At 38.5% G+C, this 14,296-nt stretch overlaps 1 protein-coding gene across 3 annotated transcripts in view; it reads left to right on the top strand.

Moving 5' to 3' along the window:
• Nucleotides 1-606: 606 nt before the first annotated feature.
• adcy7 (adenylate cyclase 7) overlaps nt 607-14,296 on the top strand; it is a 55,217-nt gene continuing 41,527 nt past the window's right edge. For all 3 annotated transcript variants that reach the window (XM_058628842.1, XM_058628841.1, XM_058628843.1), the window contains exon 1: nt 607-743. The gene's annotated coding sequence lies outside the window, so the exon portion shown is untranslated. The remainder of the gene's footprint in view (nt 744-14,296) is intronic.

Genomic DNA, 14,296 nt, shown 5'->3' with positions numbered 1-14,296 from the left:
GTTATGCTGCCATAAAAATGTCCACACAAACAAAATTACTGGACAAAATACATGACATTTGTACAGTTCCCTGCTCACTTTTTGTGGTGGTAAAACTTAAACAACAGTAAGGTGAAGAACAGATGGAGTGAGAGATATGTCAGAATGATCGTAAATATAGTACTGTGATGAACAGAAAAGGCAGTTAAAACGGTCAGTAAAGCTATATCATGCCCAATTTTGCCCTTGTTTTTTAGTAATTTATATTGTGAATTTTGGACAGTCAAAGCAAACTCCCATTTCCACCTTCCAACTTCCAGTTTAAAAGGAACACACTATTAGCTTCACGCTGTTTTAGGAGATAGGAGAGAAATTGGCAACAGCTGTTTCTGTGTGTCTCTCCTGCTCATTTTGGCTAAAAGACATACAAAACAATATTTAGCGATGTGCTATGTTTATGTCCTTTCTGAAGCTATTCTTTGTTAATATCACTTAATTGTATGAATAAAATTGTCCCCTCAGTCATTTCATTGTGGCGTTAGCCCCTAAACTCGCTTGAAACGCCTCTGACAGTAGCACACCCGCCCGCGCGCGTGCCCGTTTGTGTGTAACACTGATGGAGGCGGGGCCTTCTCGTGCAGCACAGAGCGGCTGGCGCGCGGACGGTAGTGGAGATGAGCACGGGGACCACAGTGCGCTCTCTCACCCAGCACGTTCAAACCGTCCCCTTCATCTACGTGCGGGACGCTGCTGAAACCTGGCAGGTAGGACACTCCAAACCTAAATTTGCCAGAAATGAACTGCGACTCGTTATAAGGCTTTAATCTTGAAACTCATGTGGTAGTCGCTCCTCTGTTAAGGAGAAAATTGCTTCTGAGCGGAAACAAAGCAACTGTTAGAGGATGCGTGTTTCAGGTGAAAAGTTTTCAGCCGTTGGAAGAGCTTTAGGTTAACTCAAAAGTGTGTAGTTTTTTAAAGATAAAAGTATGAAGTGCCACCTGGTTGCTCTCGCTCTCCAGCGGGGTTTCCTCCTGTGGTTTGTAGATGCTACCGTCAGGTTAACGTCAGAGCTGTGCTGTGCCGCCTGACATTTTTCGGTTAAGTTTAGCTGAATGCGGTCAGCTCAAACTGTAGTCAGGTATTCAAAACGAACATACCTCAGTAAATGTGTCACTTCCCTCCTGTAGTGCCCTTGTCTGAAATCTCCTACAGCTTCCTGTGTATGCATTAAAAGCGACATGACTGAGCAGAAGATGTCAGTTTTTCTATATTTTTTATCTATCTATCTATCTGTTTGTCTGTCTGTCTGATGTACACACCTATTTTGTTTTTACTCTCTTACTGTTCCAAATAAGGCTGAAGCCAAAATATCTTCAGTGAAGAAAATATTTGTTTGTATTGCTGTATAGAGCTAAAGTCACACTTATGTTTTTGGTATCAGCTGGCTTCAAAAATCGAGTCATTTTATCCCCTGTGGTGTGCTATAGTGAATGACAGTCAATGCCACATTAGGGGTGCTTAGAGGTGATGAAGTTGGTTCAGGCAGTGGCATATGTGCAATAGGTTAATCAATACACCAGGGCAAATATCTGTATTTTAATTAACAACGTAAGGCACTCTAGTAAACAAATGAATGAGGGGTGGAAGTTACCTGGCCGAAGAAGAGGGTGTTTACAGCGGGATGATGGTGGAGAAAGCTATGTTAAGAGATGCCCAATCCACATTCAATACATACACTATGTACTATGTTCTCTATGTTGTGAATAAATAGAGAAAAAACTGCACTTTTAACTTTTCACGGACGTTTTGTTTTCTTCAGTTAGACAGACATCAAGATGTATCGCTATCCGATTGTCTTGCACTATATTGACTATCACAGAATCGTTGATGTCGTAGTTTCATTGGCATCATGGACCATTGCACATCATATCGTGAGGTACCCTGTGATTCCCACCTCTACACAGCATAGCACATTGTCATACACAATCATTTAGATGCTGTTTTTTGTTTACAGCCATCTCATAGTCATCGTCTTGAGTTCTGTCTGTCAGGTCATGGCACAGATTTATGGCTCTGTGGTCACCTAATCTGACACAGTGACTGTTGTAACAGACAATAATATTGTGTAGTGTGACTTTAAGAAGTTTCACTTCTTAGCTCTGTCTGCAGTTTTTATTCTCACGGGACTTACAGGACAAACACTTCTGCCTATGTGCCTGCACTCTGTCACTACCACACACTTGTATGTGCCACATTAAAAAAACAATTCTGAACAAGAGAAATGCTGTATATGTTGCATTTGGTGCATGACCCCTCTGTCCTTTTAACTCCTTAGCTTTGATTAGAAATGTATAAATGTCTTTAATGTCTTTAAACTTTATTTTTTTATTTAGTTAAAATATTAATTTTCAATTCTGGCTCGTCCATTAAAAAGTAATAAATAAATCGCACATAGATGGGTGGATTGCTTTGTTTTTGTTTGTCTCGCAGATTCCTACCACAAGCCCAGTATAACTTGGATGAATTTTGTTTATGGCGTTCATTGCATTAAATGTCTCTGGGTAACTACTTCCTAATAGGTAAAAAATCCATGATGAATTAACACTGTTAGTTGCTTATGCAAGCACTTCACAAAGGCTGCAGATAACCATAGTGTTTATAGCTTGGAGATAAATGTATTGAGGACTGATTGTGTTCTTGTGTTACTTGTCAACACAGCTGTTTTCTACATGGACAACATGGACACCTGAACGTTTTCCATGCTTGTAATGCTGCAGGAAAATTGATGTGATCCTTGTGAATGCAGCAGTCCACATAACAATTCATTGGTTTTGTTTACGTGCGAAAAGATAATTCATCTATGGCTGTGCTCACATTACCACCCACAATGTTCAGTTCTGATTTAATATAAATCTGATTTGACGGTTCCATTGTTGTTTGGCTTTGCCGCGCACCAGTGCAGGTTGATGATGACAATGCTCTGTTAAAGTGTAAGCAAAAAGCAAAAAGCTGCAGGAATATAATTATAACCATTCCCATACATGTTGCATGGCCACATATTGGATATACAGTATATATACTATGTAGGACGACATACTGCAGTGACACAATTCTGATTGGAAAATCAGATTTAACAGTCAGATTTCTGTGTTCAATCAGATATGAGTCACTTCAGTCTTAAGTACCTCTTTTAGACTTTTGGGTACCAAAGAGGAGATTGTGGATGTTTCCTTACACTTGATTTGTTAGCAAATGTGAACAAGCACAGAGCTGTAATTTTCATTCTGATGGTGTAAATACTGAATTAAAGCTGCTTACTTGCATGTCAGGACACCACAACGCTCTATATTTGCTTCAGCTGAATCCACTCTTTTCTATAATTGATAGTGCAAATCATCTGTCTGGGATGAATATAAATATTATCTTTTGCTAATGTGAGTAGCCTTAATCAGTGCAGTTCTTGGGCTGTAACTTTTCCTGGCATCGTCAAAACAGGGGAGAAAATAGAGCACTATTCCAGTCAAATAAAGATTGCGTAGCTGTACAAATATGTCTTGAAATCAATATGACAATTTGTGTCTCCACTAGATATGCAAATGAGAGCGGTTCTGCTAATTAAAGCTGTTTGCTAAAGCTTCATAGGGATTGCTGTTTGCAATTAACCTTGCATTACTTCTTTTATGTTTGCATATGTGTTATGCCAGGGGTGGAGTGGCTCAGTGGTTAAGACCAGTACTCTGTGTGCGAAAGACATCATGGTCGCAAGTTCAACTCCACCCCTGGCTGATTGTACTTAATTACCTTGTAAGTCGCTTTGGATAAAAGCGTCTGCTAAATGACATGTAATGTAAGGTTATTCAAACAATAACACATATGCAAAACCCGTGGTGACTGGATTTCTTTGTGATAGGGCTGTCACCTTATATTACATTACAACATTATTTATTATTACACATACTATTAGTCTTGTAAGGTTGAGCTCTTGTTGCCATCCCTTTGATGCCTCCTCCACCACCCCTCTTGGTTGGGGCTAACATATGAGCTTTGAATTTAAAGTGACAGCCCTACTTTGAACTATAATGCAGGATTTTAAAGTCTTTTTAACTGATCTGTAGTTCGGTATTGTTCGGTTTGATTACTGTGTCAGCCGTCGCGCTCAAAAGTCTTCCAGTGATGACGCTCAGTACTCAGTATCAACTTGGAACCTCGCCAGAAAAGGTACCAAAAAGTACCAGGTACTATCCCTAAAGGAAAAGCAAAATAAACTGAGTAGAGTTGAGCCATTCAGAGTCATGCTAGATCTGTATAGTGGAAAAGTGCCAATAGTGTCACCATCTGCATGGGGATGATAGAGGGGTAGTGAGTGTAGTGTATCATTTGGATGATTACATCAATAATCCCGTACTCCATTCTGTCTTAAATTGGTCTAGCGGTAGCTGGTTTTCTGTGTTGACAACACCATTTGTATATAGATTTATAAATAAAAAGAAATAGTGGATGTAAGGAAAATGTTGTATCGCACAAGTGTATGCAAGAAATCCAGAGGGTTGAAAATCAATTGAGAGAGCAAGCACTTTTATTTTGATGTATGAGCTCATTTGTGTGAGTATAATGAGTATATAAAAGCAGTAGGCCGGGTTAAATTCTTCGTCATGGATCGGTGGATCAATACATCACTGCAGTGCCCAGGCACTCGCGTATAACTGCTGTAATTTAAATGGTGACCCACACATTGGCATTTGCCATTGGTGTGCCATTATTCTTTGTGTGGCTGTGATGTATCTCATTCTGACATGATGGGAGCTTGTTGTGATTGTGCATGTTAATGGACTGATTTTACAGTTCGATGGAGATGGACAGGGGCCGTCTGTTGAAGGCTGTGCAGCATCGACACAAACACATGCTCACACAAACAAAAAAAGCCACAAATAGATCTGTGCTGTCCACGGTGATGACAGAGTCTATTATCCCCATCACTGTTTTGTGACCAGTGTCTTAATAACTGGTGGTGCAGGTGTGTGTGTGTGTGTGTGTGATTTTCCTCTGTCATGCAGCCTCAGCTGATGAACAATGTACAGTGCAGTGAGGTATGTAGCTTCACAGATCTTCCTGTAAAACATTGGTCAGCACTTGGTGGCCTGTGGGCCAAAACTTGGCCAAAAATATGAACTTCTTCAAATAGATGTTGTTGCTAGAATTAACAGTGTAAAATAAAAATAAAAACACTGCTGTTGTCATGGACAGCCAGGTTTGCATAATGTTAGGCTCAAAGAAGATGCAGTACAGTACGAGTATGTATCTCACACGCATTTGTCTTTGTAACAAGCAGGTGATTAAAGACAACATCCACATTATTGTTCGCTTAAGGCAGCAAACGTGGGTTTTTGTTTCTGACTGAAGGCTTTTGAAGGCACTTTGCCTGATGAATATACAATGTTTTTGCCCAATATTGTATTGCTTGAAAAAAAATTGGCAATCGACCACATTTACTTGCTGATCCATGCTGTAAAACTATTTATTTCAGTTAACATTTTAAATGTTATAAAATAAAAGGATAGCCCCTTTTGGAGCTGCAATGATTAACTGATTAGTGGGTTACTAAATTAATTGTCAAATATTTTGTTGTGTGTGTTTTTTATTTTTTGTGAAACTTAAATGCTTATTTTTTGGTTTCTCTGCTCCATACAACAAACAAATCATGGTTTGTGAATATAGCAAGACATTTGAGAACACCATTTGGGGGTTTGAGAAACATTTTCTGGACATGTTTGGACATTTTCCGGACCAAACAACTCGATTAATTAAGAACGCAATCGACAGTTAGCCAATTACCAAAATAATCCTTAGTTGCAGCCCTACCCCCTTCCCTATGCTTTTCAGTAAATGGATATAGCACCTACTACTTACTGTTATGTCCCATTCATAGCAACAAACAGTGATGCATTAAGAGTCCTTTAAAAAGTGAGAATCAGATCATTTGGGTTTTTGTTGACGAATGTGTGGAATTAGGTATTATCATCAGTGAGTCTTCTTAGTTATACTTTTTTATGAGAACAAGCATTAGTTCTTGAGTACGTGCTGCTTGTCTCTTTTGAAAAAAAGTGTTTGGTGTGACTCCTCTTGCAGTTCAACACGTCTTACAGGCATTATCACAGACGCTAAAGGATATGCTGCAGACTTGTCACCTACCTGAACACACTGCACTTGCATTCAGTGCGTGGACAGTCTCGGTCTGACAATGACAGTGACCTTCACAGGAAGTATAGAGAGCTTCCACAGGAAATGTGAGAGTAACTTTGTGTAGGTTTTTATGTAGATGGAGGGATGGTACTGTCTGTCGAGCAAAAAGAAACTTGAGCTCTTTTCTTGAATTGATTTTAGTTTTTATTTAATGACCTTTAATATTACCCTTTTCTTAAATTTGTTTGTAGGAAAGTTCCTTCGAAATTATGTTATTAGTGAACTGTGGTGTATTTATTATAGATGACACTTTTGACACAATAATGAAAACTTCAGTGAATTTCAGAATCTATGTAAAAACTGGGGTTGTGAGAAGAAATTTTAATGTTTTTCCATAAAGAACTTTAACAGAAATCATTGAAACATCAGACTTGGGTGTGTGTATTTTTAGGCAAAACACCTCATTTTAATCATTCATCCTCACATTGTGTCATCCTCTTTAGAGCAGGCTCTCTGCTCTCCCCCTCCTCGGGCCTGAAATGAGAAGGGTTCTCTTAGTGGACAGTGTGCTAATCCCTGAACACACACTGTGGACTAATCGAACTCATTAAATCTCAACTGTGGTACTTCGAAGCTGGAGATCAGCACTAATCCCTCTTCACTACAGCCTTTTAGATGCACGTTTCAAGTGCTCTTTCTCTTCTAAATTGATCGTGGCAACAAACCTTCATTACCTTTTACATTAATTAATTTGCGATTCTGTGGTAGTTGTGCTTGTTTATGTTGTTATTTGGTTAAGCAAAGACACCAGGTCTAAAGGGTCCACTTTTAGCTCAAAATAATTTTCGACACACTGCATTCATCATGTATTTTTGGACAGCACTTCACACTGTTACACATGGCAAAGACATCTAGGTATGAAGTCAAAACAAAAACACTGGTCATCAGTTCACTGGTTGGTGATTCAGGACTCTTATCTACGGCCAAGCTCACTGGAACCACCAAACTCTCTGCTTTGCTTTTGTACTGATGAGGCTTGTTTGATCTATTTATAGTGAACCCAACTTTATCTACTGTATATAGTACTTACTGCTTTATGTGTGTGAGGGTGGAGTCTTTGGGTGGACATGACCTTTACACGGGTGATGCCCCCTCGCCATTTCTCACTCCCAGGATTTCCTTTATATTATGAAACTGTTGGAAACTTCCCACTCTAGAGAAATAAAGAACACGAGCAGGATGCCAGTGGGACCTGCCTCTCTAAAATCACTCAAGGCTCAAATTCCTCTATCACTGATGTCATCAGATCTGCAGGAGACTCTGTTTCACTTCTTTCCACTGGAATCTATGAGCAAACAAATTTATATAATGGAGGAATTGGACCTACTGCCTCCAGCAAGTCCTATAGTGTATTGCCAGAGGCGGTGTTTTGTGTCGAATAATTACTGCAGCCCTTCAACCCATCACAAGAGGACATCATGCCGTCCTAGTGTGGGATGCACAGTGAACTATTACTTACCATTTCTCAACATTTTCCAGTTTCCTATGGCAGATCTGGCTCTTGGTTTTCACTGTCACTGTATCAGTGCCTGGAACTACACCAAACTATCACCAAAATGAAGTGTCCTTATCTGAGAGTCACTAAAAACACTGTAATGTTGGAATAATTCTTCATGAAGTCAGATTTATGTTGAATAAATTCTGTGATAATAACAATTTAAAGCTGTAAAAAAAAACCTAACCATGGCAATAGTTAAAGCTTTGAGATTTTGAGACAGCCAGGTCAGCTCTAAACAATGTGTGTGTGTGTGTGTGTATATATATATAAATATATATGAAAACAATTGATGGTAAATATTGTCCTTTTTATAAACCAATTTATACAATGTCCCTGGTGCAGTACATTTTTTAAGCTATATAAAGTTGAATCAAGATATTTGTTCCTTTTTTGTTTGTATCAAGGTGTAATAAATGATTTTTAAATTAAACACACTGGAAGGTTTGGAAAACAACATCATGAAGACCTTTTACAAGTTCATTTAAAAGCACATTAGTGAAATGAAGCATAAAGCCAGTGAATATTCCTATGGCTGCCACAGTGACCAAGTGGTTAGCTTTGACTTAACAGGCTGAGGTTGTTTTCTGTGTGCAGTGTGGATCCTTTTCTCATGTCTCATTTTTGTTTTACCTGTTCAGGTTGTACCCTGCCTTTGGCTCTATGTAAACTGGGATTAGCTCCAGTGGCCCACGCAAACATCATGTGGAGGATATAGTAGACAATGAATTAATTAATGATTTACTACATTTATTTTGCAGAGGTTAGGTCAACTTCCTTTAGTTTAGATTGAAGAAATTGGCAAATCACCAGTCCACAAGTCCAGTCCACAAGTTGTGCATCATTACTTTCTGTAATGTGGTGACCTTCAGCCTTTTTCCCCCAGTCTACTTTGTACTGCTGGCAGCTTGTTAGTGCACATGTAAATTTATGCATCTCTGCACATCCTGGACACATTTTTTAATTATCAAACTGTGCATCATCATGGTTGAGAGAACTCTTCTATAATGTCTTTTATCATTGTTAGATAGCGGAAAGATGACAGGAACTCATTGCTAAAGACAACAACTAAAATCGTTGGTTGCAACTTAATCTCACTCTGTTTATGTGCAAGCCGTGCATGTTCATGCCTGTCACTGAATATGCTACCACTGTGTTGGCATCCGTGCTTTGATCCACAAAGGTGATGTATCACATAAAATTCTGTGCCAGTATTGGATTGCACAGCACTTACCTTTACATGAACCCTTACCACAGCATTATGTGGACCCACATCCGGCAAGCTACACTGTCGGTGCAGGGCTTTGTTTCTATGGTGATAATAAAAGTAGTCTGACGATTCATTCATGTCTGACAGTTCATGTTCGTGTGTAGTGTCTCTGTCCACACATTACAGCAACGTTTTGCTGACATTTTTCTGAAGGCATGTGTTATGAAATGTGCTACTCATGCTTTTTTTAAATGCTAGGCCAGCATTATGTTTCTACATATTGTTATATAAATGTTCTAGTAACTAGGGGTGGGGAAAAAAAAAAAAAATTACATATCATGTTTTTTTCCAGACAATTTTAGAAATTGCTTCCATAATCATGATATTTCTACTAGCTGGACAAAAAGACAGTTTAAAGAAGCTGTTGCCAATTTACTTTAACCTAAAAAAGCATTTGAAGTTCTGCTTATCAGGGTTTTGAAAAGACATTTTTCAGTTTAATTTGAAGCATGTGTTTGAAGGCTCCCATTTGTGCTGTGTCCTTTTTTGAGAGGCTCTATTCATTTTGGCTCAGCAGCATTTTATCTTGTTTTCTTCTTGCACTAGCTCAGTGAACACTCAGTAGGCAAAGCTGAAAACACTTTATTTTCTACTTGGCCTGATTGTATATATCTTAGTATTAGCAGATAGCAGATGGCAGATAAATGTAGTTGTTAACTTAAGAATATTGTGTTGTAAATGCCATGTGCATCTTTACCATTCGATGTAGATAAATGTCTGACATATGATGTGCATTAATTTTTATTTTGGAAACATAACTCGTGGGTAATTGTGTCAAGAAATATATCATTCAATTTTGGTTTCAGGAGGAAAAGGGAATTGCAGTTATATATAATATTGAATTGTAATATGTGTTGATTGAACCACTATTAACATAATGTAACCTCTAATTTTATTTTGCATTTATTGAAAACTTCTACTAAATGTTTCTCAGGAGGAAAGCTCTTTAGGGGCAACAAAGGGCCGTGCCCATTTTACTGCTGTTTGGAGTAGATCAGTGCTGCTGCCATGGGGAGTTTTGGAGTGCCTTTTAGAGAAATTCCTATTGTCTGTTAAATTGTTCCGTTTTCTGAGCACCTTCTTTGCCTACAGTCCCTTTTGTGAAAATACTAATTGCAACCTGTGTTCAGCAGTTAAGCGATAAAGTGTATTTCTAAAGCAGCACACACTCAAAGTGAATCATTTATTTATAACCATAAAGATGCAATCAATTATACATTCAGAATCCTGTACCTTGCAATCATATGCTTGTGATGCCCTGGTGGGAGATAATGTGTTGACTCTGAAAATGCTGCAAGCCACTGTAGATTTGTATGAAATAACCTTGTATGTAACTTCCTGTAATGTCATGTAAAATGTTGAAATACCCTGCAGCTAACTTGCAAATGCTCTTTTTTAACATGGATGGTGCTGATGTGTGGGTGTCTTGCCCTCTCTCTTTTTCCTCTTCCCATTTTAATTTCACAGTTTTTTTTCTGTGCGCTTTCTCTGGTTCAAGGACATTATGTAAGGCTTATGAAAGCACTGCATCCGGAGAAGTGCCATTGCGATGCTAAGTTTGCACAACTCACTTTAGAACTGAAAAGCAGCTCACCTTTGAAAGATATTTGTCACGGAGGACGCTCAATGAAAAGAGGTTTATGTCGTGCTGCAAATAAACAGCTCTTAGGCTGGCAAAAAAAATATTTCTAATATTTTGATCATCCATCTTTGAGTCACCAATTTAGTCATTGATTTTTGAAGGATCTTAATGTTTTTATGTATTAATTGATATTACCTGTTTTTGTCTTTGTAAATCTGAAAACATCAGCTATTAATGGCACCTTAACAAGTCTGACATATTTAATTATACATTTGACACACAGAGGTCTGCTATTGGTTAATATGATGTTGTGTTAGTATGTGTATTCTCTCTTTCAGAATTGGGTGGTCTTTACATGCCACAGGGAGGTTTGCTTGTTCAACAAGCCATTCGTTGTGCTCAACTGGTTAATGAGTGATTAGCCAGGGATGGCTCTCTGTTCAAGGAGACAAAGTGGGAGATGATTGATCAAATGAATCGAGTGTGGACAATAAAGAAACAAAAAAGCGAGGGAGACGGAGAGATATACAATGGAAAATAGGCTGGCTTGGTGTTTGCTGCTCACTTCAAACTTCACTATGCACCAGATAATATCCAATTTTTTTCTTTGCATTTGAAATGATTTGTGAATTAATATTGTGATAATGAAAATTTAGATAAGCAGCACTCGGAAATGAAAAATGAAAGAAAAAAGAATAATTAATAGAAGGTGATGGATGCATCTTTTTTGACATTAATCAATTTAGTATCATTCAATTTTTTATCATAACTTTTACAATTAATGAAATGAAATGACATATTTTTTTCATATTTGGAAATTAAACACCTGTTTTTACAATTGAGGACGGTGACAATAAATATTTTAGCTTTATGTGTGTATACTGTGTCACTGGGTCCTTTGTCAGGCTGTCACTCTGTCACCATTCATGTCACCATTTGGACTGCAGTGACCTGATGGAGCATTCTGAAGCTTTAGGCTCAGATGTCGTGTAGAGACAGACTCTAATCATAATCCATTAACGATGTGTTTTAGCTTTGTTATCTTGTGGTAGTATCACCCTGTTCACTGATGAAAACAGGGTGACGTTTTTGCTGGGCAAAATGATCTGTGTAATATATTGTGACTGGGTCTCTCATTTCTTATCATGTGATTAAGCAATTTTACTCTTTACTTTTATGGCTTTATCTTTTAGTACTCCAATTGCGATCTATTTTTAGGTTGAAGCATGTGGTTTTTGAACTGAGTCTACTGCAGCTAAGGTCAGCTGAGGCTAATTGCATGGACATGGTTATTAAATAACCTGGAAAGTCTAATCAAATCAGGTTTATCACCAAATTGCCACAAACATCATGTCATGGCATCTTGCATGGTGCAGCTGAGTTCTTGCAACATAATGGCAAGACTGGTATCGTCCATACAGGCATACACACAAGACATACAGTACAACATATGGGAAGAAAAAAAAGAATCTCACTAATGACCGTTGTATTGACCTTTTTACATTTGGTTCTTGAGAACAAGCCTTTCATTATAGTTCAGTTTGTTGATCCTTAAAAATTCTGTCACTTTGAGTTCAGTGGTTGTTTTCATAATGACTTCCATCTGTTTCTAATTGTGCAGTGGCTACAGGTTCCCTTTTTACGAAGTCGTCCTTGCACTGTTGTTGGGGAAATGAGTCACTGTTGCCAAGGAAGTGAGATGGTGTGCGGTCCACTGTATGTCACAGCATATGGCGGGCCTTCGCTCAATCTGTCAGAGCATCGAAAACTCACTTGCTGTGCTGTTTGAGCTCTTCTGCAGAGGGGCTTTCAGATTTGCAGGGAAATGAGTGGAAGAGAGAGAGAGGAAAGTAGAGAGGTGAAGGGTTCAAAATGAGTGGGAGGGATAAAATCGTAGGATTTGTTGAAAAACTGGTGGTGACAGGTTTGCCGGAGCTGCTTTGACATGTTGAAGTTTACATCGTAATATATTGTTAAGGTGACAGTGTAATCTAGAACATTTGGGAGTGGAATATGATTAGAATTACCTACTTTCTTCTGTGTGGCTCATATAATGTATTCAAAAGTCAAGATTGCTAACAGCTATCAGTCGATTGAAAAAAGATTCTCTCTGTTTCTTCAGAAGAAACTGTGTGATGCAAGAAAATGTGTGTGTGTGTGTGTGTGTGTATAGGGGTGGGGGTGGGGCATAGGGGGGCAGAGAAAGAAAGAGAGAGGTTTCCCATTTCGCAGTACAGGTGCTCTGTGATGTTATGAGTCATGCTTTTCAGTGAATTAGAAAGTTCCACTGTCCCCCAAGCTGAGGCAGGCCACTGTGTCGTCATGTTTTAATTTAATATAAATTAAAGGCAGGTGATGGTGATCGGAGTGTAACCCATTTTATTAGGTTTGATTGATGCTACAAAGGTGGGTCCAATGAATTGGAGTCATACAAAAACAATAATTCCATAATAAAATTTGGCAAGGTTTGCACTTGCGCTGAAACAATTACTTGATTATTAATTGGTCACTAAATTAATCGTCAACTATTTTATAATCGATTCATCGCTATTAAGCTTTTTTCATTATTAAATGTTTCAGCTTCTTAAATGTGAATATTTTCTGGTTTCTTTGCTCCTCATAACAAAGAAATCATTAAAACTGAATCATTTTGGTATAAGGACAAAAACAAGACATTCAAGAACATCATCATTTCCAGGTTTCATTGATCGACGTTTTTCAACATTTTATGACATTTTATGGATCATTTTATGGACCAAGCGATTACTCGAAAAAATAATCGGCAGATTAGTTCATTAGTTGCAGCTCTAGTTTTTACTCTCTCTGCAACTGGTGTCCATATACCCATCAAAAGATGTTATGTGAGGCGATTGAAGCATCACTCTGTAACACCACTGTACAGTTGCCAATTGTCACAGATCATGACACATAAAGCTTATTGATGTTTATCAGCTTGATCATTTTTTTTAATGTTTCTGAAAATAGTTAAGGAAAAATAGCATTTTTATGATTTAGTAGCTAATGTGAAAACGAATATGTTGGAAACACAAACTACTGTCTCGACCAGATTGGTGATTAGCCCTTGGACTGGTACCTCACAAGCATAATTTCATTGTCTAAATGTTTTAGGATGTTGTGTATCCTTTTTTTCACCACCTACATTGTTATGTTATCTCTTTCCGTGGCAGCACATGAAAATAACCAATAGTTTGGTCTTTTGAAGTGAACAATATCTATCTGTTGTCTCTGTTAAATATGCAGACAAAATCATGTTTTTTGTTGTTGTTTTTTGTTGGGGGTCATAACCATGAGTTCTCCACACCTGGATGAATCTGTATAAATGCAGCACAGATCGAGACTGTGACTCATCTGGGAAGGGCTGCAGTGAAACTCCAGTCATCTCAAGCCAGTCCTTTTGAGAAATTCGGCACAGCAGACAGATGCTCAGTGGGAGTAACCTTGCCTTCACCCAGCTCAGCCAAAAACTCAAAAACTCTTCTTCCCACTCTGCCGCAGAAACCCCAGGAGGAGTGCTGCTGCCTGTAGACAGTCCAGACCGTGTGGCTGCTCAGCAGTGATGCTTTCATTCACATTCCTTGGCAAAACATAAAAGGGGTGGCTTTTTACAAAACTTGTAACTCTAGCCACCGTTAGGCTGCCACAGACAATGCCTCTATTGAGAGTCAGAGAGCGTAGTGGGACAACACAGGGCCAATGTAAAGACTACCTT

This window comes from Solea solea, chromosome 5 (assembly GCF_958295425.1).
Source record: "Solea solea chromosome 5, fSolSol10.1, whole genome shotgun sequence".
In the NCBI taxonomy this organism is placed as follows: Eukaryota; Metazoa; Chordata; class Actinopteri; order Pleuronectiformes; family Soleidae; genus Solea; species Solea solea.
This window is presented reverse-complemented; position numbering and strand designations above follow the sequence as displayed.